Below are 27,376 nucleotides of genomic sequence, written 5' to 3'. Positions count from 1 at the left end.
GCGGACGTGGCGCTTACGACAAGTGCTTGCTATAGGAGCTGGCGGTTTCTTTCGCTTTTTTTGTGGCTTAACGCAAGCGGGGCTTTATTTAAAGAGGGGGGCTTTTGCGTACTGAAAGATTCTGAGCAGCATGAGCGGTTGGTAGCCACAGCTGGCGCCAGCTAATGCGGTGTCGAACTTGGCGGCGCTGTTCTGACGAGAAGCGATTGGTCGCCCTCTTTGCGCTCATCTTCATCGGCCAATGACGACTCGTTTTTGACGGCACGAAGGTTTTCGAATACAGCCGCCAATTCACTGACAGCAGCTCCACCTCCCGCCTCGCTGCACGGTTCTAAAGCGGTCCCATAAACTTCGCTCTTCCAGCTACCTTATCTGGAGTGCCTCGCGGTACGTTGATGCGCCCGCTCTTCTTTTGAGCACCTCTTTAGCGGTCTAGGTAGCGCCCGAAACAGCGTATCAAAAACAGCTGCGCAATGTGAGTTTGCTTTATAGCAGTGTTCCAGCCACGACGCATTAGTCTGATGCCCAGGGGAACACGAGTGGTGTGCTCTTGCTATCGCCGATAGATTGTGTCATTGAGCTTCTTTAAGAAGACTGCCGTCTGAGTGTTCGCCTGTGCTGCTGTTTTTCTGATACGGTTGTGTGTTCATATTACGTGAGTAAGGTAGCGCCTGTATTTGTTACGTGACATCGTTAAGCTCCGGTTCAGTGAACAAATGGCCGTAGTTATTCGCGTTCTCGTGTGGACAAAATCCCGATTCGTCGAGAGGGTCGTGACGTCACACGTTCATCTGTGTAATGAAAATGAATAAATCTGAAATAAAATTTAGATCATGAAGCGTCAGAATGAATCAAATAATATTATTACATGGAAGGTAAACAAATTTCGTTGAAAAGAAAATTGGGACGGGAATCGAACCATGAACCTTGGGTTGCGAGTGAGATACGCTACTTCTAGGCCATTTAGGCACGCTTGTTCGACTTGGTTAAAGGGAGGCCTTGTGTGCAGTCTTGAGGTGTATCAGGTGGTCTAGTATGCCTACTGCTAATGAATATGCCAATGAGTGTGTGTAAATATAAAGAAGTACTGATTAAGAAATAAAGTAGCTAGTAGACATTAACGCTGCCGCGTCATACCCTTAGGGAGGAGCTTAAATCTCATTTTATTAGAAATAAACGGGACTTCACAGAATGCTATTACTGCGGAATGAGTCCGACATTTTCTTAATCGCTGTTGATCCAAAAGCTGCGCACAGCTTCCACAGCAGCCGTAATTGGCGTCGTAAATCCTGATCTCGTCGGGCACGCTCCGAGTCGCTCACACAGAACAGCATACTTGACTATGCTTCTCTTCTAGCACTAGAGGTACAGAAGCAATTGAGACGCCTTTCTTTATAGCGTTCTCCTCAAATTCGCTTCACTGGCTTCATTCTTGTCTGCCTGTCTTCGCAGGAATTGCCCTTACCTCCGAAACCTCCGGTGGCGGTGACCCGTGGGTTGCATACCTCTCTATCGTACGCCGAGTATTCGTAAGTGTTCGGCCCTCTACGTCATACTGCACGCACTGATTCTACATCGGAGAAAGAGTTCAGAGCCCGCAGTCGCTCTTTCCTTTTGATGATGATGATGATGATGGCTCTTTCCTTTTCCTCCGCCGCTTCTAAAGGTTGCCCGTGCATGCTTGGTCGGGTCTTGGCGCGCCATCTCGCGAGAGAGCGAACTGTCGCAAGTTGCGCGTGACACCCCCCACTTGTTCTCTCGATGACCGCGAGTGTCGCGACCTCTTGCGTCAGACGCAAGCAGACACGTCGCACGCCGAGCGGGCTCCGACCCACTCGATCGAACCGTGGTCGCGCGTGTGTTCCCGCGGGACGCCCATTAAATATTTATCGAGCCATACCACGCGCCAATGATTTCTCCGGCGGCAATCAAGGCGCGTCGACAGCGGCTCGAATATTCGCCGTCTTAGAATTCGATCTTCGCGGCCGGCTGGCTTCGCGATGCCACAAGTGGCTCACGGAAGAACGCCGCTTCCAGGGGGAGTGGGGGACGCCGCTGCGCGGCCAATGCCGTACGAGTCGCTACATCCCGACTCGAGTTTACTGCAGTATGCGCGGAATTATACCCAGAGAGAGCCGAGTCTCAATATCCAGATGATTGCGAAACATCACCTTTTTGTGAAATTCGTGATGCGATTTTAACAGAACTGTGTGTAGTTAATTAAGCACATTCTTCACTTTCATTTACAACTGGCTACCCGTGAACGTGGCAGTTTGGGCATGACAGGATTAAACAGCGCACAATGGCGCTCGTGTGTCTCGTCGTTTCATTCCTTGTGTCTTCGTCCATTGTGCGCTGTTTAATCCTGTTATGGCTACCCGAGTTGGTTCAAAATGGATTTAACAGCTAGCTATACCTGGCTCAAACAAGATGTGCGCTTAACAAAGCCTTAACGGAGAAAGCGCTTCTAGTAACCTTATTTGATGTTGAGGACAAAAACAGAAGTGCATATCTAGCATTGAAACACGCTGTCTTGTGTTTGGGGACAAATTTTGCATGAAAAAAGCTATATAAATACGTCAGCGATGCGTACACGCCCTCCTTTAGGGCGTCAGCAGTTTAGTCCAGGAGATGGTTTCAGCTTCGTTCCTTGGGTTTTGCACGAATATAATTGGTTTTGAGGAAAGGAAAGGCCCAGTAAGTTGCTTACGCTCGGTAGACACGTCAAGCGTTGATACAGCAGGATCTTGATGACGGACGAAATCACCGACTTCGGTAGCGGATGGCGTATCACGTGACTGGAAATCACTGGCCCTGCTTCGTCCATGGAGGGGTGTTGGTATCGCAGACACAAAAAGCCTTTTGCAGCGATAGCTTCGCTACACCATGTAATGTCGATTTCGCCTTGCCTGGCACAGCCCTCTACCTCGCAAACGATGTGCCACGCGTGACGTCACCCGTGCGCTGTCGCCGCCGCTGGCTTCACCGCTGCGCTGCAGCAGCCGCCGACTAATAATAATAATAATAATAATAATAATAATAATAATAATAATAATAATAATAATAATAATAATAATAATAATAATAATAATAATAATGGCAACTTTATTTTCCAGCAGGTGAGGAGGCCCCCTACTCCCCGTCCCCGACCCGCAGGTCTGGGGGACGGGGGCAGGACCTCCGCGATTAGAATCAGGCAAATAAGTCTTGACTCCTCACGGCTTCTTCCGCCAGACGAATGGCTTGTTGCTCTGGGGCAGGGACCTCGTTCCGCAGCAGGGCACCTCCGCCGTGCGTGACGTCACAGCCGCGCATGCGCAGTAGAGCACGCGCCGCGTGCCGTTGCTCGGCTGCATATAAACAGGGGATGCGAAGCGCTACCTGTGTGTGAGTTGGTTGGTTCTGGTTTAATACCTGCTACGGGTCCCATCTCAACCCAAGATATTAAATTTATTTTTGGAAATATGGTGGAGTGCTAAAGGCTCTCCGGCACGGGTCAGCCCGGTATTGCACTGCCTCCAGGATCATCCCGGGACAGTAGTAGTAGTAGTAGTAGTAAAGACTTTTATTCGACCATAATTTATAGGCCGAGCATGTCGACCGCCTGGGCGACCAGAAGCCGCTGTTCTTCTTCCCCTTCAGCGCCAAGCCAGTCGAGCCAGGTGGTGATGGATAGAAAGGGTGGGGGGAAGGAACCCGACTGCTGAGCAGCCGGGCAATAGAAGAGGCAATGGGCCAGGTCCGCATAGATGCAGGGGCAGTTGGGACAGGAAGGGTCCGATCGATAGCGATAGAGGAAGAGGCGGGACGGGGTGATAACTGCATTCATCTGAATGTGCCGAAGAAGGCGAGACTCCGGCACCGTGAGTGATGGATGAGGAGGAGGGTAAAGGCGTTTGTCGAGGCGGAGCTCAAGGTAGACCTCTTTTATGGTGCGGCGAAGGGTGAGCCTCCCACCGTCCTCCGAGGGCTTGGGCCAGGGGATCAACGGTGCCCGGAAAAGTGTGTCGCGGGCGAGCTGATGGGCCAGCTCATTGCCGTCAATCCCTGAATGCCCAGGGACCCAGCGGAGGAAAACGATGGAAGGCTGTAGTGCGGAGACCGCTCGCTCGACCTCCTGTTGGAGAGAAGGGGTCAGGGTGCGTTTCTGTATGTGGTGTATAGCGGCTTGTGAGTCTGAATAGACTGTGTACTCTTGGAGAGAGGGAAGGAGGGCAAATGACTGGAGGGCATGCGCAATGGCGAGGACCTCGAGGGACAATGCGTCTGGAGGGTGTAGATACGGCCCGCTGGTGTGGGTTTCAGGAGAAGGGAGGTGTGGATGGTACAGGGCGTAGCCGCAGGAACCTCGAGGAGCCACGAAGGAGGCATCCGTGTAAGCTACACCCTGGGTATCAAAGAGAGGGGAATGGTGCTGTGCGGCCGCATGACGACGTCCGGCGTGCAGGACGGGGGACATGTTGGCCGGGAGGGGAAGGATACGAAGATTGGGAGCGGGGGTGGGAATAGGAGAGGTAAACGGGGAGATTGGAATGAGCGAGATACCCGCTTGAGTCAATAACCACTGACCCTGACGGGTAAGGGAAAGCCGGGCAAGTTGTGAGTCACGATGGAGACTGATAAGAGAACGAAGAGGATGGAAGAGGCCTGTGGCAAAGAGCTTAGTGGTAGAGGTAGTGATAGGGAGGTTGAGGGCTGCCTTGTAGAGGCCCACAAGGGCAGTCTCGAGAGCGTTAAGTTGAGTCTGATTGAAGGAAGCGTAGGGTGCAAAGTACAAGACTTTGTTGAGGGCCAGCGCGTGGGCAACGCGGCACGCGTGAGCCTCGTGGAGACCTGAGCGTCGAGTGACCACGCGCCGCAGGAGGTGAGTTACAGAGTGGCAGGTGGTGACAGCGCGGTGGAGGGCTTGCACATTCTTAGCCGCATGCAAAGGGAAGCCAAGAACTTTGCACTGTGTGACGACAGGAATGGGAGAGCCAGAAAGGTGGAGAGAGACGAAGTGGTTGTGTGAGCGCTGGTAGGAGGAATGGTTGAGAAGGAGAAGCTCGGATTTCTCAGGAGCAGGAGAGAGGCCAGCGGTGGTGAGAAAGGAGTCGATGAGATCTAGGCCACGTTGCAGGGTGTCCTGTACGTGACCGGGAGAGCCAGATGAACACCAGAGAGTGATGTCATCGGCGTAAAATATATGATGCAGGTCGGGAATTTCAGCTAGCTGGGAGGCGAGAGGGGCCATAGCGAGATTGAAAAGGGTAGGAGAGAGAACAGCACCTTGAGGAGTGCCACGGGTGAGGTGGTGTGGGTTAGACAAGTGGGTATCTACTCGAAAGCGAGCCACACGTTTAGAGAGGAATGAGCGGATATAAGAGTACATGCGGGAGCCACAATCCAAAGAGGCGAGTTGAGAAAGGATGTGATCGTGGCAAACACCGTCAAAGGCCTTGCGAACATCGACAGTCACAAGTGCGTAAATTTGAGTGTGTGTAGGGGACAGAAACGTTTGCTGGAGAATCAGAAACATGTCCTGTGCACAGACGCGGCGTCGGAAGCCAATGAGAGAATGGGGGAAGAACTCCCGTGCCTCAAGAAAATCAGAGAGGCGAGTCAGAGCCATTCGCTCAAGGGTCTTACCAACGCACGACGTCAGGGAGATTGGGCGGAGGTTAGAGAGAGAGGGAGGTTTGCCCGGCTTTGGAATCATAGAAATAAGGGAGGATGTCCAGGAGCTCGGCAAGCAGCCGCTCTCCCAGGCCTCATTGTAGGTTTGAAGGAGGAATTCTTTGGCGCAGTCAGGAAGGTTACGAAGTGTGGTGTATGTAATGACATCCTCACCGGGAGCCGAGCGTGTAGAATTAGCAGCCAGAGCAGATTCGAGCTCCCGGAGAGTGAAGAATTGGTCCAGATCGGGGTTAGGTCCACCTGAGTACACCGGGTAGGAGGGTGCCAGAGGGGGCGGGAGGTAGAGAGAGACGAGTTGATCAAAAACTTCGGAGGGAGTCCCCTGAGTGAGGGCTTTAGCTAGAGTGGGAGCAAGGGCAGGCTTACTGCCAAGGAGAGATTTAAAGAGAGACCATGCGGATCGCGAGTGCAATGCAGAATCAAGGCCATCACAAAGAGCACTCCAACGAGAATGCTCGAGGGAGGCGCAGTGGGCGACGATCTCAGCCCGCAGAGCAGTGATCCGGGAGGAAAGTTGGGCATTGTGTGGTTGGGAGCGAAAGGAGCGTTGAAGACGTTTACGGCGACGCCATAAACGGATAAGGTGTGGATCTGGGTCCTGGATTGGGTAACGAGAGCGAACGCGACGGCTACTGGACGTGAGCGCTGCAGAGATGCGCGACGTCCAGTCGTCGTAGGATTGAAAGGAGTCGGAGGCGAGATTTGTGCGAAAAGCATGCCAGTCAGTGTGAATAACCGGATGACAGCGAGGGATGTGGGAAAGAGAGGTGGTGATATGAATGAGAAAGTGGTCACTTAGAAGAGTTTCGGCTGTCACCTGCCAGTGAAAGGAAAGTGAACCCCGAGAGAAAGTGAGGTCGGGTGTCGTGGAGCGTTGTGAGGCAATGCCCGCTCGAGTAGGAGAGCCAGGAGTATTAAGAAGGGTGAGGTGGCGTTCCTGGGCCAGACAGTGCAGGAATTTGCCCAGAGCAGAGAATAAAGAGGAAGTGACAGGGGGGTTGTAAAAAGACAAAAGGACGAGTGAGATGCGGGAAGAAGGGTGGTAATAAACCACACAAACTAAATATTTAAGGAGGGTGGAGGGGATGTCAATTTGCTCTACGAGCACGTCACTGCGTACATAAATAGACGCAAGTGGCGTGGCCGTAGTGGCATGGTAGGCGCGGTAGCCTGGGACATTGCGGGCCGTCCGGGTCTCCTGGAGAAGGAGAAAATGAGGCAGAGAGGGGCGGGTGAGTAGGTACTGGTGGAGGGGGGTCCTATTGTGACAAAGATTTCGGCAGTTCCACTGCACAATTTCGAGGTCCTCACCAAACGCCATTATGAGAGTGGAGAGGAACGCGATGGTACGCGTTCCTTCTTTTTTGCCGGGGGCAGTGACTCATGGACGGATTGGAGCGTAGATGTGAAAGATTCCAATTGCTTTGATTGTGCTTGGAGGGTGGTAAGAATCCCGGGACATATTAGCGCGCGCGCGCCTTTCCTCATCTTTCCTCTCTTATCTTTCGACTCCGGCGCGGTTCAGGTGTCCAACGATATATGAGACAGATACTGCGCCATTTCCTTTCCACCAAAAAAAAAACAATTATTATTATTACTTTCAGCATGTGGCGGCGGTTGTGGCTCAGCCTGAGCCAGTGGGCAGGCCCGTGCACTTTCATTTTCATTTTTCCTGACAGCAATAGCAGTAGCAATAGCAGTAGTAGCGCTACCTGTGAGCGAAGGGGCGGGATGTCAACGCACGTAATCAATGCGACAGCAGTACAGGCTACGCGAAGCCACGTTGTAGCGTGGTACAAGGCGGGTACAAGCCCAAGAGGCGAGGACGGTCTGGCCTTGGCAGACTTAGGGCCGTTTCTCATGCTGCGAATTTCACCGCGCGGCACTGCGAATTCGTTCGCTCTGGGGCGGAGAGGGCCGCCGCTCTTGCCGCAGACGGCTTGCGAACGATTTCCGTCCGGTTGGAATTCGTTCGCAGCGTCGGTGTGTTCGCTCTGCGACTGACCAACAGGGAGCATCCTTTGCTTGGCTCCCCGCCAGGCTTGTCTTGGCCAGCTATGGCTGTCCTTGCACTCACGCCTCATGGGTCTGACGTCACTTGCGGTCACGTGCATTCAGCGCACCAACGTACTTTTTGAATAATTCAGAACTATTTACTTTAATAAAAACATTCAAAATATTTTTTTGTATCTAAAAACACGCATGACTACAACAACACGACCACATTCCTTATTGCATTAATGCCACGTTAATCACGAGTTCCATGAGCAGTCATCTAGCAACCCTGCTGTCACACGGAACGAATTCGCAGGTCCTGCGTTGCATGTGAAACGACTGAGCGGCAATCGCATTGCGGCGTCAACGGCGGGACCGAATTCGCAGTGCCGCGCGGTGAAATTCGCAGCATGTGAAACGGCCCTTACTCTTCTCTTCAAACGAGGGGTTGAACAAACTAAAGTGAACCCGTTTAACCCATGGATCGCTAGCTATCGCGCACACACTAGGTTTGGCCGGAGCTAAACCACCAGCAATTTTCCTCTATTAGATTCTGGCGGTGGTCTGCTGAGTTTTTTAAAGAAGCACAACTCGTGAGTGTGGAAACAATGATATTTTTGTTGCGCTGGCTCAGTGGTTAGAGCGCTCGGCTACTGAGCCGAAGGAAGGAGTTTAAACCTGTCCGCGGCGGCCACGTTTCGATGGAGGCGAAACGCAAAAGGTGCCCCTGTGCTGTGCGATATCAGCGCAAGTTAAAGAACCGCAGATCGTATATATTAATCTGGAGAGCTCCGATACGGCGACACTGATAACCTGTGTGTCGCTTCGGAACGTTAAACCCTACACTTTACGATTTATTATTTTTTGCTCCTTTAAAAAGTGTGACGTCACATCGGCGTGGTTGGTTTGATTCCGTAGCTTGTCCATTTCTTTTGTTCTGGTGCATCTGTGGGGTGCGGTATGTGTCTGTCTCCTCTATAGAGTGGTTCAGTGCTCATATAGGTATTCCAGAGAGGCGGCGCGCGCCGTGCGTTACTAGGAGGGCAGTAGCACACTGGTACTTACAAGTAATTCATCCGTTGTAATAAGTTACATTTTATTCTGTTTTGTTTTTCATTAATTACTTTTCGTAAGGTGCATAATTTTCCGTAATCTAATTATTTTTTCAGAAGTAGGTTATTAATAATCTGTTACATTCACAAAAAGGTTGTAACCAGTGGTATAACTTCGAGAATCGAAACTAGGTGGTGTATCAAGGAATTCCCTGGCGTTAGCGTCACGACAATGAAATTCCGGGTAGCCACGGGCACAAGGAGGAAGAGGAGGAGGAAGAAATGCAGGAAGGTTAACCGGAAGAATAACCGGTTTGCTACCCTGCACGGGCGGAAAGGGGTGAGGGGATAAAAAGATGAAGGATAAAAGAGATGATGATGATGATGATGATGATGATGATGATGATAGATTTTTATGGCGCAAGGTAATCTATGGCCAAAGAGCGCCATGGCACAAGGTATTTTCTAATTCTCAAGGTGGGGTCAACGAACCATTTCCCAAGCATTTCCCCCTAAATAAGCCGAGCACCAGACCAGGGGAAAGCTTGTACCCATTGCATCACCGGTGGGTACCCGGCGGCACCGGGGATCGAACCCCGTACCTCCCGCAGGAGAAAAGAGAGTAGCAGGAAATTGAAATCACAGCATACGATACAGCCCCGCCGCGGTGGCTCAGTGGTTAGGGCGCTCGACTACTGATCCGGAGTTCCCGGGTTCGAACCCGACCGCGGCGGCTGCGTTTTTATGGAGGAAAAACGCTAAGGCGCCCGTGTGCTTTGCGATGTCAGTGCACGTTAAAGATCCCCAGGTGGTCGAAATTATTCCGGAGCCCTCCACTACGGACCTATTTGATCCTCTCTTCTTTCACTCCCTCCCTTATCCCTTCCCTAACGGCGCGGTTCAGGTGTCCAACGATATATGAGACAGATACTGCGCCATTTCCTTTCCACCAAAAAAAAACAATTATTATTATTATACGATACACTCACAGCCTGTCGTGCAGGCCAAGGATGTCGGCACATTCAAGCCCGAGCGGCCTGCGTTCGACTAAACCCGTGATCCTCGCCTCGCATTTCGCAGTTCACTACGACGCCACAATGGAGTGTCATGCTTTGTGAGATTGGTCTGTGTCTCCTGAGAGCGCGAACAACAACGGAGAGCGGCGCTTTGCGTAGTTTCGAGGTGGTGCGCAATGACTTTGTATTTTAAATCACCGCACTGTCCTCTGGCCCGTACATAGAGATTCTATCCAGTGTCGCTATGGATGTGTTCACAAAGAAACGTTGAAAAACGCCGAAGAAAACTTAGAAAAACAACTGCAGACGTAATTAACAGCTTATGTTCAGCAACGTAGTGTAGGTCAAGCAAACCGCACCAGCTCATTATCGCCCGTGCATATTTGTGCTACGCTAATAAAATATGGATCCGAAATAGCACAATTGTAATCGACTACTTCTCTTTAATTGTTCAGTGTTTTCTCATGGGCAGTAGTTGACGACTTTTATCACTTACATTTCAGATGAAGTAATTGTAATTGTAATCAGTTGCTTGTTCTCTCTAATGTGTACAAGACTGCGCAGTATAGTGACCACTGCAGTGACAACAAAGAACATGAAATGATGTGACTCGTCAGATGTGTTGAGTAGAGGCCGCGATAGGAGCCGAGGGCGAGCGGCGTGCTCAGGACGCTGTTTGTATGCGTCAGGTCAGAGCGCGAAAGTATTCGGCGGCTGGTACATACGTGGAACATGCTGCAGATGCTACTCGCAAATGCGCTACACAACAACATCCGTAAATGCATGCCAGAGAAGTGGGCATGATAAGCGCAGTCGTCGCATCGTTACGCATAACATTTTCATTGCGCCGTTTCGTGAATCGTCTAACGTCCATCATTCATAATATCACTGCGAAATGCAACTGTAAATTTTTCTACATGCGCATTCAGCAAATCACGTGCGTTCGGCTTCGAATCATATCAACCTGGTCCTTGGCGCACACAGGCATGTTATGAAATGTGCGTTCAAAGTAAGGAGAGTTGATAGTAGTGGTAGTGGTTAGTTGCAATTGTCGATCCTTGCTGCAATGTACGCCTGCTTTGCTTTAACCGCTTGTGACGTTGGTGTACATCATTAATGATAATAATAACCCGAATGGCCTTGACAACAGTTTCTCCGGGATTGGCTACGCGGGAGAACTGCGCAGGTTGCATTTTAATGCGCCATCTGACAGTTAATAGATTACAAATTCAAAGGTGCAGTTGGTGGAAAAATTTTACGGGACGCATGTGCCCGAAAATAAATTTGTCCTAGCACTTTCTTGCGTCCCAGTCGCCTAATATTGATATACAAGCGAATGAAGCAAACGCGTCCACTCGGTTACCAGCACGCATTTCAGGCGATTGATTGCCTTGCGTGCCGACGACGAAGTCGGTTTTTCTGAACACGCTCATCCCGTAAATATTTCCTCCTGACTGTGCTAACAGATGTTGCAGCAATAAGGGCTTCTAGGATAAAAAAAATAATAATCCGGTTGTTTTATGAAAAGAAACGTGCAATTCTCGTTTACCTTCAAATATGGTGCTTTAATTGCTCTAGCGGAATAAACCTGTTTATTTGGGGTAAGTTGCACTGATCCGTTATCGTTATGATCTGCCCAGTACTAAAGGGGAATGACTTGTAGACGAACGCTGTGTGGCACTGCAAACCGGTTAGGCGACCTTTGAATGGCGCAGCTCAGGTAATGCAACACTTGTGCAAGGTAACAACGTTGCGAAAGCGTAGCCCACTACCTGCTTGTACCGCGGCAGATCTTGTACAGTGCGGCGTGGAGCAATGCTAGCAGTGCTGTAATTTTAAACTAAAGTGAGATGTTCTGCATGCACTCGAGCTTTATTTAGAGGTTGCATGTTCAGTGCGCTCAAGTGCAGATTAAGGATGGCATGCTCACAAAAGCCGACGTGGTGGCTCAATGGTTATGGCGCGCGGTTGCTCACCCGAAAGACGCGGGTTCCATCCCGGCCGCAGCGGTCGAATTTCAGTTGAGGTGAAATTCTAGAGGCACGTGTACTGCGCGATGTCAGTGCACGTTAAAAAACCCCAGGGGGTCGAAATTTCCAGAGCCCTTCACTACGGCGTCACTCATAACCCGAGTCGCTTTGGGATTTTAAATTCACATAAACTAAACCAAACATCAACCAAATGCTCACAAACATCATAACATGAACACTCGCAGAAGTTTCGTAGACGAATGTACTACACTGGATGTTTTGCTCAACATCACGTAGTCCCATCTCCCTTGTTCATATGAAATTCGCTGCAGGTGGCTTTTATACTGGCCCTAATGGGTGATTGCATAAAACTCTTGGCGGAGCGAAAACCCGGCGCCGTTCGGCGTCGTTCAGAAAAATCCTGATTGGCTGGTGCACAGTGACATATTAAGTGAGGACACCAGAGCGGAGAAACCCCCTTGGCTGGTGTTAGTGACGTCACCAGCCCGGCGATAACGTCACCATATCGGAGAATGCCCATTGGGTGGACGGAAATAATGTCACCAGACCAGGCTTGTCTATGCGCAGCTTCCACCATCCAACCGTAGCGGATGACAAGTGATTTACGGGGAGAGCTCGGCAAGAGAAACCTGGTCACTTTCGGTCACTTTCCGGTCACTTTCGGCAAAGGCATCAACAGCTTCGATTGCTAACGCATTGCATCACATAATAGAGTTTAGTGTTCCTGTGTTTTGTGGACGCGCTTATATTCATGGTTTCGTTTCAGTTATCCTGTCCTCAACTTCCCTGAGTTTATGGTAGAGTTCCTGGGGGGAGGGGCGGAGTACACTGGCATTGCATCAAAGTAACATGCGTAAGCACCTGTTAAGACAGACATATAAAAGACAAAGTATGTGACAAATGTAGTGCATATTATAGTGTCAAGTTTTGCCTGAAAATCGCTCTGTCTGCCGTCGCTCGTCAAAAATTCTTCGCGGAGCAAACTGTTCGCCGCCTCTATCTCCTTTGACCTCAGGATGTGGACTCGACTCTAAAGCGATTTAATACGGTTTGATTCAGTCCGTGTTACTTTCAACGGAGAAAAGTGTTGGCTGTGTTCGCGGAAATAAATAATAAGTAAATAAGCGATAATAAGTAAATTTATGTTAAACCATTCTTAGTTTGCGAAGCTTACTTGAAACAGACGAAATATTTACGTTTTGGAAGGGCCCCTGCAAAATAAAATAGATTACATTATTACAGTTAAGAGGACGGTTTGAGTGGTTTGGTTTGGTGTGGTTCGGTTTATGGGGGTTTAAGGCCCCAAAGCGACTCAGGCTATGAGAGACGCCGTAGTGAAGGGCTCCGGAAATTTCGACCAACTGGGGTTCTTTAACGTGCACTGACATCGCACAGTACACGGGCCTCTAGAATTGCGCCTCCATCGAAATTCGACCGCCGCGGCCGGGATCGAACCCGCGTCTTTTGGGCCAGCAGCCGAGCGCCGTAACCACTTTATCACCGCTGCGGCTACGGTTTGAATGAAAAACCGCATAAGGCATTAACAAAACGTGTTCTTTTAACTTGCAGACGACACAAACGTTGTGCGTGCAGCTTGGTTTCAACTGCGGATGAAAACGCATAAAAGAAAAAAAAAGTACCCCCTTTGGCGAGGGCGAGAAATCTACCGTACAGATTTGGTTAAGAGGATCACACACTGCAGATGTCTGCGTTGTTACGGGAAAACAATGCCGTCGCCAGAAATCAGAATGGAACCATTGCAGGCGTGCTTGTGTGTCGCTGCTTTTCCTGCGCGCGCGTCTGAGCCGGTGGAGCTGGGTGTTGCTTATGTAGCTGGGAGGAGGGCCTCCTCAATTAAGAGCACGTCGCACAAATATTGACTTTGTGGCCGGAGCGGCTCCGCCACGAGCAGCCATTGCGGAGACTTAATGATGCCGCTAATTAGGTTTAGTCGGCTGGGAGTAATTGAATTAGGCCCCGATTTCTCAGCGTTGTATGTCCGCGAGGCGAGAACAAATACAAACAGAAAAGGCGAGGAGCGCAAGTCGCTGCCGCCGCCGATCACTTGGAGCCGCCTGTAATGACCGCGCGCGTGCTGGCTGCAAGAGGCGAGATCGGCATCTGCGACTCGGCCTGGCTTGCTCACGCCGTCGGCTAAATGTGAATGGCCGCATAGTCATGAATAGGGCAGGACGCTCGATTACTGCGTCGGCGAGAAGGCGCCCAGTGGGATCGCCCCCATTACAATGTGCTGCAATTAAGTACAAACGTAACACAGTGTAGTACGAAACTCGCAGCGCGGATAAGTGTCTAGGCGAGGCGGTCACTTGCTAGAAACGTAGATGAGGCGGCAGTATTTCGGTAGATAGAGAGGTGTGGAGCGAAAGAAGAGAGAAGGAAGATAGTTAACCAGCGGCCGTATTCTATAATCTGTACAGTGTTCACAGTCCATTTCGCGTCCATTTGATCCTCTGTCGTTGGTCAATAAGGTATACCCACGGCTTTCAAGCGTCAATGGCAAGCGACTCGGGCATTGGTTGGCTGGTGACCGCAACTCATCATTGGCTGAAACTGGATGCAATATGAAGCCAATGCAAGTGCAGCCAACAGCAGGCGCAGCCAATGGTGACGTCCAGTCGCCAGCCACCCAATGGCCGGGACATTTCCCAAAGACGCTCGAAAGCAGCGGGTATACATAAGTGACCAGTGACAGACGACAAAATGGACGTGAAATAGTCGATGGAAAATTGACAGCTTATAGAATACGGCCCCAGAAGGGTGTTGCGGGTGGCTACTCTGCAATGGGAGAGAGAAATGTTAAACGGAAAGAAGGAAGGCAAGGATCGGGTAAGAACCAGAGGCATAAAAGGGAGACGTGGGCTTCTAAGCCACGATCTTTCGAGCACGCACGTCGCACTCAAGAATCGAAACATTGCTTTGTATGCAGTGAGGGCTGCTGGTCGTTGTGGTCATAATCCGAGGAGTTTGCTCTTCGGCAGAGGACGGGGATCGAGGTGGTCTAAAGAACAACGCCGCGTTTGTCTTTCGGCGCTAAGCACGGGACAATCATAAATCAGATGTTCTGTCTCATCACCGCCGCATGTGTCACAAGCAGGGCTGTCACCCATGCGAATGCAGAAGGAGTAAAAGTTTGTGAAAGCAACATTGAGCCTTAGACAATGAAGCTAAGTCGCTTCATGTTGCAGTAGATAAGGTGGCAGACGAATGTGTAGTAGAGTATTCAGTGAACTGAGGCCTGCGTTAAAAAAATTGGTCCCAGTTCAATGCGGAAAGTGTGAGCTCCCGCGCAAGCCTGCGAAGCCGACTCGCTGTGTCAACCCTTGAAATGGGGTATTTGCATGAGAACCGTCGTTGTCGGCAGACCGCGCTGCTTCATTCACGTGGTGGCTTCCTTTGATGCCGCAGTGTTCAAGCAGCCATTAAAACATTTGTCATGTCCTCTGATCATTTCGCCGTTATAAACTGCGGGGATTTCTGAGACCAGCTGTTTATGCGATCCACGGTGTAGTGCAGCTTGCAGGCCTTAGAGGGCTGCTTTGGAATCACAAAAAGCAGACCATGCTTATGTATTTTCTTGGCTAGTGAAAAAATGGCAGACCGAAAGGTAGCGAGTTCCGCTCCCGTTGAGGAAGTATGGTATACGTTGTTTTCACTTTGACCTAGACGGACCTTGCCCTGATGACGACAGAACTTGCAGAACTGCTGGAACTACATGTCTGTGTAGACATGTAATCGGTGACCGTGGATAGAATGCAGAAATTATAAGTGACTTGTTTGAGACAAGCTGATGAAACCCCGGCTTTTTTCCTGATGCCGGCTATGGAAAGGAGCACTCGACGTAGATGCACACTCCATAAGCGAGAGGAAGGTCTCGAGGATGGGCTAAGCTTCGTGGGCAGAAAGACTGGATAAGGATCAAGGAACGCGGTGACTGTAGTATGCGGCCTGGTAACGAAAAGGGTTGCGAGATGGTGACAGCTAGGGGACCCGAGTGACGTACCGAATAGGCCCTATAAGGGGTGTGAAGCGCAGCATAGGTTGTAATGGGATCCCCCCGGTAGAGTATAAACTTAAGAACGCATGTGTACTGGTATTTTTGCTTAATTAAGGAACCACAGAGGTAGCTGACATAAATTCAAAACTTTCTGCTCTGCTGAACCTTATACCCTGCGTATAGTTCTAGAAAGTTGATTTTAATTAATCTTTTGAGGTGTAAGGAGAGTGCCTGAAGAAGCAATCCCTGCCAAGCATCCATGGTTAAGAAAGAGGCACGAAATTAGTCGAGGTTTATGTGCTGTATAAGCTGAACATTGATTAACGCAGCGGGGCTGCCTGCACGAATGCATTTCGCACACTTTCTTCGTGACTAAAGACATTTATCAATAAATTAAAGGATTGAAAATAGTAAAGAACGCAGGAATGCGTGGCCCTCCACGATGTTCGCATTATTAGGGCGAATTCCAGCGCAAGGGAATGGAATGCGCTGGGTTGAGAACGGCACATAGGTTTGCCCGTAGGCGTTGCAACCAGTGAGCCGTAGTAAGATTCCCTGAAGCAATTGGAAGGCCAAATCACGTTTCCAGATTTTGACATCGAAGCATAGATGGCAGATACTATATATGCAAAATGAGTTTATAAAAGATGAAAAGGAGAGGGCTGTGAACGAACCTCCACTCAGCCTTTGTTAGTTATCACCCCAAATCTTGCCATCTTTTTCCGCTTACCGTGACTGGATTCTCTCAGCCGCATCCGGACCACGAACGCTGCTTCTAATGCTACTTCCAGTGGTTACTCAGTTGACAAGTAGTTTCCCTATGCGGGAGATCACTGCTGCTTTTACTGCGCCCCAAAGGTTCTCTCAAGAATCGAATACCACACCCCTTGGAGCCCCTGTCTTTGTAACAACTGTCTTGCCACCCTGTAAGCGATCTGGAGAGCTTCAAAGAGCAAACTAACCTTCCAACGCGCTCTCGAAGTGAGGCACCTACACCTTGTGAGGGGCATTAGGAGAGCATAATCCCAATGAAAAAAAAAACTGCTTTCACTAAATAAACAAACATGAAAGTAATTGTGTTTCCTCGTCTTTCACTGTTCGCTTCAGAGCCGGTCAGTTAAGCAGCGCTCGCATTCGTCCACGTATGCCACGCCATTTGGAACACTGCCTTAACTACTCCTTTTATGGCGTGCACTGGGCGACGTGTAGCGCGGAACAAAGCTTCGTCGTCTTGCTTTCATGGCCATCCATTATTCCACTCTGAGCCGCGCATACTTTGACGAGCTCCTTCTTGGCGCTCAAGACAGCCATTGTTCCTCGCGCTTTAGAAGAGATTTTCAGGGGCGTATGCGAAAGGCGGTCCACGTAGCGATTGGAATTTCTTGGTTGTTTTTGCACTACTGCCGTGGCGGTTTTAGTTAGCGCCTCTTTGTGCTTACCTTGAGTAGATATCACATGCTCTGTTGTCTTTGCCATTGGGGAAGCCCTTTGTTAATCCCTCCACCAGGCTGTGACAGTAACAGAACTGCCTGCTCTAATTTCTCTGTGTTGAGTTACTTGAGGAGAACAAGACGAGCAAGTTTTTGGGCTAACTGATGCATAATCGCTACGCTGTTCTCCGCACAAAATGAAAACACAGAGACCGAACACCACAAGTGTCACTTCCAACTAAGTTCACTTGTCACTTAAGCATAGCTGCCCTTTCTTTTAGATAAAGTACTCGTCTATCAATATCTGTGTTTTCTTAAAGTCCTGCGTGACTCTTTGGAGCCAACCACCGAGGGTTTATTTTTATCCTCGAAGCAGAGACATTCAAAACGAGGCCTGGAAGAAAAGCTAAGCTAAGCGTAGGAGGAACTCGACGTGCGGATAGGGTAAGGTACCTGAGCTCTTCAAGCAGCCTCTAACGCGACCGAGAATGGAATACCCGCTCTGGCAGTGGCTCGCTTCGCGCCTGCGCCGCCACACCTGGGCCCGCCAGCCATGAAGCCTCGCGGCACGCCGGAGCGCCCCGAGCTGAGCAGACGCTCTTTCCCCAGCGCACTTCGATGCATGGCTTCTGGAGACGTTAATTATAGGTCTGCTCGGGGCTCCTAATGGAGCTATGATGTCGTCGAGTCTACCCGCGAAACGCCGCACCGCCTGCAGGTGTATCCCGCGCTGCTTGAGAGCGGCGCCAAGAGAAAGCAGGGGGAGGGGGAGGTGAAACCGAGCCTCTTATCGGGCCACAGAAAAACAACAGCAGCGCTGCGGAGGAGGAGGCGCCGTCCGGGGAGAAGTGGCGAGGAAGGCGGGGGAGACGCGCCTCCTGCAGATGACAGCCGGGAGTGGGGAGCGGAGGGGGCTTCGGGCGTCGGTGTCGCGTGAAGGATCGAGCCGGCGTAGTACACCGCTCGCCTGCCGGGCCCGGTGCCGGCGCTCCGAGCGTCTCTCGCTGCGAGGAATTGCAGCCGCGATTGCTGCTTCTCGAGCGCGATGCGGTTTGGCCCGGAGCGTGAAACGAGAGCGGAGAGGAGGGGGTGGGGAATCATGCGGCTCTGGCAATAGCGCCGCCGCGGGCGCAAAGAATGCGTTCGCCGGGCAAATGCGGAAAATGTGGCGTGTCCTTATCTTGCTGTCGTTTATTTTCCTGTATTTTGCGTGTTATTTATGTATTAGGACCCCTTTAATATTCACCGGTTTTTTTTTCTTTATTACCAAGAGTAGCTGACTTCTATTCTTAAAAAATACCTGCGTAATAACTCCAGGCCAGGACAGTCGTCTGAAGTTAAAACGAACCGGAATAATAAGAAAAAGCTTCCACACGTTAATGCGTATTGGTATAAATGGGAAGAGATCTACAGGAGAGGAGAAAAAGAAATACGCTTTTATGGATCACCGGGTGCTCTCACGTGTTCAGACGCATAAGTATCGTCAAGATGTCATTCGTAATAGGTTTTTCTTGAACATTTATTTAAAAAGAAAACTTTTACTTGTTTTTTTTCTGCAATCGGAAGAGAAAGGTGAGAGAGATGGGGAGGGGGAAGGAAAGTAATTGCAGCTCTCCGATATTTTAGCAATATCACGGAAGTGACGGCCTGAGGTCGCTCAGCGTACCATGCAAGAGCGAAATGGAGAAACGAATGAGAGCACGCGCATGCGCTGAGAGCGCTTGCATATTTCAGCGTCGTATCGAGCAGACGAGCAGCAGGGGTTGTGTGACGTCAGCAGAACAGCCAAGCAGATGACGCTGCAACAGGCAAGCGCTCTTGTGCGCATGCGCGTCCGTTTCTGCACTGCGGTCCTGCATGGGACGCGGAACGACGACTGGCCGACGCTGCCGTGATATTACTAAAACAATCGGAGACTTGCACGGATAGGCTACTCGACACTGGGGGAAAAGGATGGGGGATATAACGGGCAAGAAGAAAAGAGAGCTAACGGCGATGAAGATTCTCGGGCGGTGGCCGATGCGATCACCGTTTGTGATGTCTTCTTAGGCTGTGTTCCGTTTCTTGAGGGCATGGTGCGTTCCCGGTAGACTATGGCGGCGTTTACGTGAACCAGGCAAGGCCGAGTTGAGTTGAGTTATCGGGGCTAAAACCGGTTGCTGGGTTCATGTAAACGCGCGCCGGGTCGCGTCGTGAGTCGAGGAGATGGGTCTAGTCAACTCTACCGCAACGGGTTTGTTGACTCACTTCGACCTTGCTGGCGAGATGCTTCTAAACGCTGTCGAGTCGAAGAGTCGGGTTAATGAGAGCGGAGAAGATAAAGGTGAACCTGTTTTTTGCTCATGCCGTCGCGCCTCCGAGACAGCGGTGGCGTGCCACGATCTTGGAAGCTGCCACTGCTTGCTCGCATTGCGCTACTCGACGCTTGGTGTCGCTGCAACTGAATCGGTCTCGACTCGCTAAAATAGAGTTGATGTAAACGCGCAATCGTCTAGCTGGTGTGGCTTTGCCTCAGTCCGACCTCCTGACTAGACCCGACACTGTCGTGTTTATGTAAACAGGTCTTATGTCTTTGTCGTGAGCCAAGTTCTTATTTCCTTACTTTACACCCTGCATTTGCATTGGGAGTTAATAGGCTCGAGAGATCAGGGCTGAAAATTGGTGAAGTTCAAAACTTGCTGAGGAGTTCACGGTATATTATTTCTAAGTATTCATCTCTAAGGATAGTATAAGCACTGATTGAAAAGTCCATAATTTTTCCTTCCTGATCTGAAATACTAAGTTTTGAAACATAAAAATTGCGAATACGAAGAAAGAAAGTACTAGCTGACAGCTTAATATTGAAGTACGGCTGTTACTTCAGTAGAAAAAAATGCTGCACCTACCCGAATGTGCTGGCAGATTTTTATCTGCTGATTTCTTTTTGTTTCATATGTCCGCAAATGCTTGGAGATTGTTAAAAACTGAAACGAAATTCAAATAAATTCTTATTTTAATGTCAAACTAACTGATGATTCATTACAGGGCATTTCCACACAGTTTATTTCTGTTCAGTTTTTTTCTCCAGACATACGCGACGTTTAACCATGTCCTGTGTTTTGTGTCAGCAAAAAGAAAGCTGTAGCAGCAGCTGCGCGGACAAAGTAGACAAAAGCCATGTTTTTCTAGAGAAGTGAAGTTATATTGAAGGACCGATACTTCTTAAAAGCACTCTTCTGAAGTTTTGATAAAGAAAAAAAAAATATCAACTAAACTCTGTGCGGGTACTGGTTTAGAACCATCATCGTCATCGGCACCTCTGTTTTCCTAAACGAGAACCTCTCGAATACTCTAGATGTCTTCATTTCCAAGAGCTATACAAAGCATCAAATTTAACCTTGCTGCATAACGGAACACAAGGGTCGTTAACATTGTTTCCTGTTGTAACGCAACTTCCATAAAATATACGAGCTTCGAGAGTACATCCACTGAACCACGGGCGCTCTCCCGCATAACGCATACCATTCTTACCGTACAGCTTTGACGGCTGCGGTTGCGGAGACTGCTCAGAGCCGCGCAAGCAGACAGATATGAGGCCGAGCCTGGGCATATGACTGGCTTGACGGGAAAATTTAATACAGCCGGGGCTTTAAGGTCTCCCGGACAGACAAAAGGGAGCAAGGATGAGGAGGAAACAGCGAGCCTCGACCGAGAATGCAAAACCGGCGAGATCGCGCGCAGTCAGCAGAGGGAGGGAGGGGGGGGGGGAGGCGAAAAGGAGGAGGGCGAACATTGCGCAGGGCCTCTCAGCTGGAGCGAAGCCGACAGCGCGATGAATGCGAGACTCGGCTGCCGAGGCCGCGGACGCATTGCCGGGGAACAAAGGCACGCGGCACCGGAGACTCTCAGCGCTGCTGTCGCTCTGCGTGCGTTTGGAAGAATCCGCGACGACTGGCTGAGGCAGCTGTTAGAGCTCGTGGGTGCGAAATGAGTCTTTGCTAGAGCAGTTATTTTTCTTTGTCGTTCTTGCAATTACGAAACTTTGCCTCCGGCCTGTTATGCCACGTTGCTGCTTGCTTTACCACAGCTTTGCGGTTTGAAATAATGTCGAGTTAGCGACGATGTGAGTAGCAAAATTGTGGTAGAGACATCGTAGTGGAGGGCTCGTAATAATTTTGACTTCCATTTTTTTTTTGACGTGCACTGTTATCGCCCAACACACGGGCGTTTTTGCATTGCTCCTCCGTCTAAATGCGGCCGGCGCGGCTTGGGTTCGATCTCACGACCTTTGAGTATGCAGCCGAACGATATAGCCTCTAACCCACGGCGCTAGGCAGGCGCAAGATGAAAACCAAATAAGTGCTGGGAATGGATAGTGGAAAATGACGGTATACTCAGTACCGCTGCTAATAACTAGCAGGAAAGTCTAGTAATACAACGTTGCATCCTCGCGATAATAGAAACTGCGTGGTTTCGTCTGAAATGAAAGTGGTCAATAAAATGACATGGTATTCAACGCGGAAGAGGATTTCCAGCATGATCATGCACACACTTCACCTAATGCCTTCAGCAGGACACATCGTTTGGTTTTCAGTCATGTACATAGTATGAGCTTCTAGCTCCTGTAAAGCACCCGTAATATGAAACACGTAATATTTCAAACGCTGACCACAATAATGACGTCCTGTTCTAATGACGTTGAGTGCGTTTTTTTCGCAGTGTACAAAGAAAGGCCAACAGATCTTATACAGCCTAGAAATCTCTACAGTTGGGATTGCCAATGAACGCAGAGCAAGAACTGGGACACATTAAGAAAAAAATATCTGATGCCGTTAGCAGTTTCTTGGTGTCTGCTATTATGTTTATTTTTTGGTTCATAAAAATAATAATCCAAAATAGAGTATTCTAGGTCGTGCAAAAATACACCAGCGGATATTTGTGGAGAAAAACAAATAGCCCGAAAAAATCTGAATTCAGAAAGTCTTCTATGAATAACTTGATTTGTACCCGAAATTGAGATGTAAAAAATAGCTCCAGATTTTTACTTCTGAAATTTTGTGAACAAATAAAACCTGAAAATTAAGGAACCTGTATACCCACGACTCAAAAGCGAAATATGGGGCCTACATAGTTTTCACCAAGGTTGGACAAGCCTTTAGGTCAGGCTATCAAAGGCCCAACGAGGAAAACACTTGGCATTTAGAATACCTCGTCTGTAAGCCTGCCCATTTAGGACAACACTCGTTTTCACTATGCCGCCTCATCAAGATATGCGCAGTGCTAAAATGTAAGAAATTTTTCCAATTCGACCAGAGCCTACAGTACATCTGTTGCAATGGTCGTGGATGCATTATTACAAATTTCACTTGCACGAACTTTGCATCTATAGCATGTAAAGACAGTATCCTTCACGCCTGCTGCTGTGTATTTTCTTTCCTTGTTTGCAGACCAAATAATAACTAAAAGTAGTAGAAGTACGAAAGACACCACCGCTAAAGCTTCGTGTGAAACAGAGCCGTAAAACTTACTGTTGGCAAGCTTAAGGGCAAATAGTAATTATCATAAAACGAGGCATCCGGAATTCTGAATCGTGACTGGTATACAGACTAATTATGGTGGGAAATGTGAGCAACTGTTACTAAAGCACTCGATATTTTTTTTTTCAGAGAACGTGGAATTATTATAGAGAACCTACGTCAAGTAGACTGAATTATTGTCTTTGAAATGATTTTTTTTTTCTCCACACGCTTAAAAATGGGTGTGCAATGATCTCTTTGTTCGGGCTCTACTTATAATACATTTCATGTTTGCTGTACTGAATGTTTATTTAATGGTCGGTGACTTTTGTTTTTATTAAATTGCGGTGCAAGAGGTGTTTATTGCTTTTTATTTATGTTAATTGCCTTTATGGATAAAATATGCGGTGATGCCGTGACCCTGTAAAAGCGGATGAGACAGTTTTTTTCTCGCCCATAGTCTCATGTACGACACAAAAAATCAATAAAGGTAATAATTATGAAGGATCACTTACGCTGACAGCAGCATCAAGACAAACACGCCAAATAAGCAGAGACAAAAGAAAAAAAGAGCAATTGTCTCTTTTACCTCTTCGCAACGCGAAGACCAGCGGAGAGACAGAGAGCTTCTGAGCAGCTTGAGAAGCGAACTATCGCCTGTTGCGACAAATACCTTTCGAAATGCAGTCAGATACAAGTAGTACTCCTATGGCCTAAACTCTCGTGCGCAAAAATATTGAGGCAGCCCGGCGATATAATTGGTTTTTGGGGAAAGGAAATGACGCAGTATCTGTCTCATATATGTATCTCTTTGGACACCTGAACCGCGCCGTAAGGGAAGGGATAAAGGTGGGAGTGAAAGAAGAAAGGAAGAGGTGCTGTAGTGGAGGGCTCCGGATTAATTTCGACCACCTGGGGATCTTTAACGTGCACTGACATCGCACAGCACACGGGCGCCTTAGCGTTTTCTCTCCATAAAAACGCAGCCGCCGCGGTCGGTTTCGAACCCGGGAACTCCGGATCAGTAGCCGAGCGCCCTAACCACTGAGCCACCGCGGCGGGTTATCTCGTCGAGAAGTTGGCTGTTTTTCGCGGTCTTCTGTTAATTTGTTAGGGTACAAGGACTATAAGATTGCAAATTTAGTTCAGCATATGAAAATGAAGTCAGATAAACCCTTTATACAATATAAGCTTCGTTTAAATGATTCATGTCTCACTGTCGGATATTATTTGTAATGTCAAGGTTTTTAGATGAAATTTAAACTAAACTGACAAAGACACGATTGCATATGCAAAACCGAAAATATTTTAAATAAGCTTTTAAATATACAAAATGGCTGCTTACCTAATAGCAAATACGTGTGGGAATTGTCAAAGTTCCAGCACGTACAGGTTTGTGGCTAGAAAATAATTACTGTGGGCCATATAGTTTGGCACGCTATTGGGCGGAACAGTCGGGCGAACCCGGCGCAGTGCAGGTGGTGTCAAATCCTGGCCAAACGATGCGGGAAGCCTGCAAAGAGACAGATAACATCAGTGCCGTGAATAGAATTGCTTCCACATCAGAACACCACAACTTATTTATACACCCATGCTCGCTCCTGTATAAGCTTTGTCCATCTCTGAACTCCGCTGGAAATTCGCCATCTCTGCCGCTGAAACAGCTTCCATTGGCGACGAAGTTTTCGGGCGCCACCGGCGGGTTGCTGGCGCAATGCATCAAGACTCCAGTTGCCGCTGTATCTCCAACCGCCGACAGAACAAGCAAGCAACGCTGATGACATTACATCGCGTGGTTGAAGCGCTGGGACGTTTCCCCGGTTTTTATGACTCGATCTCAAAAAGCCCGAGTGACGACTGTGCTAAGCGTTTAGCAGCGCGGCGTCGTCGCGTTGTCGGCGTCCCGTTCTGTGCCGGCTTCGTGCATAACACGCATCTGGCTTGTCCGACGAGCCGCTCGCATGGCTGCTTCGGGACAGTGGCTGTCAGGGACGCTTAGCTGGGACGTCAGTTCGGCGCCCACTTCGCCTTGCGTCGTTTCGTGGCGACACACTTTCGTCCCAATAAAGTCGTGTAGCCGCGTCGCATGGGCGTTCTGAGCTGACAGTTGAGTCGACGACCTTTGACGTCTTCATATGGCAATGAACTCGAATAATTTGTGCCGACGGTGAGCTCGCGTGATCTGTAAGGTCGTCGACGGGTTCGTTGGTTCTGCTCAGGATAGCGGTGGCTGCTTGACTGCCTCTAGCCTGTAATTGCGCTGATCTATTCAATTGATGCGTATTCTGTTTGTCTGGAGCATTTGGCGTGCTTTCTCGGCACGCCAATTTTAACATTTTCGCCTTCTTTTTGAACATAGCTAAAAAAAACCTTGATATATAAACAGAGGGTTCACAATGTGCATTGTGATCACACGAAACAAGAACGCGACATTACAACTTATAACACTCAAGTAGAAATATTTTCAAGCAAATTTAACTAAAAATATGATGTATCTAGCTCTGACTTAACATAGCAGTCACAGCACGTCGTAAGTTAACATAAACGGTGCCTCTACATAACGTCCACCAACCGAATTGTTTCTGTAATTGAGTCCGACTCCTTGTTTCAATTGCCTTGTTAGCTTTCCATTCATTTCATTCGTTTTCCCAGAAAACGAAAATTATAGGCAGCAAGCATTGGAGCTTCTTATGAAAACATACTTTAACATAGTGTTAATCTGTTTTATTTTCGATCTAAGGTCACATATCCTACCCTACGTATGATAATTTATTACGGTTTATTCCTGACTCAAGATTAATCATCGGTGACGACGTACGGAGCAGACAGAATGTGGACGCCGGCTCATTATCTTAATACCAGTGTGGGCACATTGGTGCTTCACGGAGTTTATTTTTTTGCCTTTGTCGGCATTCAAAATTACACCCATTGTAGCCATGGCGCCGGAAAATTCGTTGTTGGCGCTGCAGACACGGTGATGAAAAGCAGAGAAGTGTAGGGAAATTAAGGGCTGGTTATGCCATACACATGAAGGAAGCCAACACTCACCGAAACCGAACCTAGCATAGGAGAATCATTTTTTTTTATTTGCGGCGTAATAAACAGGAATTTAATAGTGCAATCATTTTATGGTTGAAGGATAATTGACAAGAAAGTCGAAGAAAGAACAACCGCGTGCCGCCGGTGAGATCCGAGCGACAATCTCCGAATTTCGCGTACAGTGTTCTACCAGCTGAGCTACGGCGGCACCTGTCTATTAATTATTAACGCTTTAAGTTTCCCATTGATTAACATCACAAACTAAAATAAAATTCTCTATGCCTTTCTCATAAGGTGAATGAAAGTCTTCTAAACGCCTCCGTGACGTCTCCACCTTGTATCAGCCCATAAGTGGCACATGGCGACTAGCCTGCAAACTCGGAATGTGAAATCTACGATGTCTTCTACCTGAGACAACAATCGGCTTTAGGCTGCTAAAAGACATACGTTTTATAAAGAAATATTTTCATATTTTCTAAGTTCAGGGGCTATCGCCAGAAATTTAACGGAGGAACACATGACCAGAGGCACATCGGACAAATAAAATTGGGGCTGGATGGACAATTAAAGGAAACCCTGAATAAGATTCAGATCAATGAACTCAGTTTCCCAGAAAAGAGCGAAATAAGGCAGGAAACTGTGTAAAAGTGAAATACTGCTATCGGCGCCACAGTCGAATCCTGTTAATTGTGTGCCTTTACGTGAATTCTTCGCTGCTCATGATTAGCAGACGCTCACGAATCAGCTTTATTAAGCGCAGTTCCACCGCTATTAACGCCGCCACGTGAAGAAAAATTGTCGTGGACGCAGGAAGCAGGACTATAGCGGATGAATAAAGGCGATGGAGAAGGCCGGCTCATTGAAAGCGCCGCTCGAATTTCTACGGCATACAAGTCATGTAGAAAAGCATTCGATGCTTGGAGGAAGAAATGGGAGAGGAGATAGAAGACCTCACTTGAAATTTTCTCAGCTAGGGATTCATCTCTTCGCAAGCTAGCAAAAGGCGTGATGGGCCGTGAGCAGTCCTGCTTGACTTATTTTCTTTAGCGTTTTTTATCACTCGTGACGGGCTTAATCATGACCTCTTTCTTCAGTGCGTATTATTTTCCTAAAAAAATAGCAACAAAATCATCGAGCCCTTGTTTTCTTGAACCAAATTCTTTTGCTTGCTTGCTTGCTTGCTTGCTTGCTTGCTTGCTTGCTTGCTTGCTTGCTTGCTTGCTTGCTGTTGTCAGGAATAATGAAAAGGAAAGTGCACAGGCCTGCCCACTGACTCAAGCTGAGCCACAATCGCGACCACGTGCTGAAATTAGGAGAGTTGAAAGACAGGATAGCAAAGATTGAAAGAAAAGACGCGCGCTATAACGTCCCAGGCCGATCCCGGACGCAGTGCAATACCGGGCCAACCTGAGGAGGAGGTGAAGCAAGCTTCAAGCACTCCGCCACATTTCCAAAAATAAGTTTAATATCTTGGGTCCAAATAGGACCCGTATCAGATATTAAATCAGATATTCCGGATATATTTCAAATTTTTTTGTACTGACGCGTCATGTGCAAAATAATTCTCAGATACCTCTACCTGGTGGCTATCTTTGAAGCTGGCATTCTTAACAGTTTTAGATTAGCGCCAGGATAATTGAGCTTCTCGTACTGCTTATGCTGTGGAT

At 48.6% G+C, this 27,376-nt stretch overlaps 1 protein-coding gene and 1 pseudogene across 7 annotated transcripts in view; one reads left to right on the top strand and one right to left on the bottom strand.

Annotated features, from left to right (window-relative positions):
* Positions 1 to 27,376, top strand: part of LOC144128781 (uncharacterized) — a 221,445-nt gene that overhangs the window by 149,039 nt on the left and 45,030 nt on the right. For 4 of the 7 annotated variants that reach the window (XM_077662478.1, XM_077662477.1, XM_077662479.1 and 1 more), the window contains one exon: positions 1,453 to 1,529. The exons of the other annotated variants lie outside the window; for them this stretch is intronic. The gene's annotated coding sequence lies outside the window, so the exon portion shown is untranslated. The remainder of the gene's footprint in view (positions 1 to 1,452; positions 1,530 to 27,376) is intronic. 7 annotated transcript variants of the gene reach the window in all.
* Positions 27,074 to 27,230, bottom strand: LOC144130685 (U2 spliceosomal RNA; annotated as a pseudogene).

Source organism: Amblyomma americanum, chromosome 4, assembly GCF_052857255.1.
Source record: "Amblyomma americanum isolate KBUSLIRL-KWMA chromosome 4, ASM5285725v1, whole genome shotgun sequence".
In the NCBI taxonomy this organism is placed as follows: Eukaryota; Metazoa; Arthropoda; class Arachnida; order Ixodida; family Ixodidae; genus Amblyomma; species Amblyomma americanum.
The sequence above is the reverse complement of the archived record's forward strand: the minus strand, read 5'-3'. Positions and strand labels throughout refer to the sequence as shown.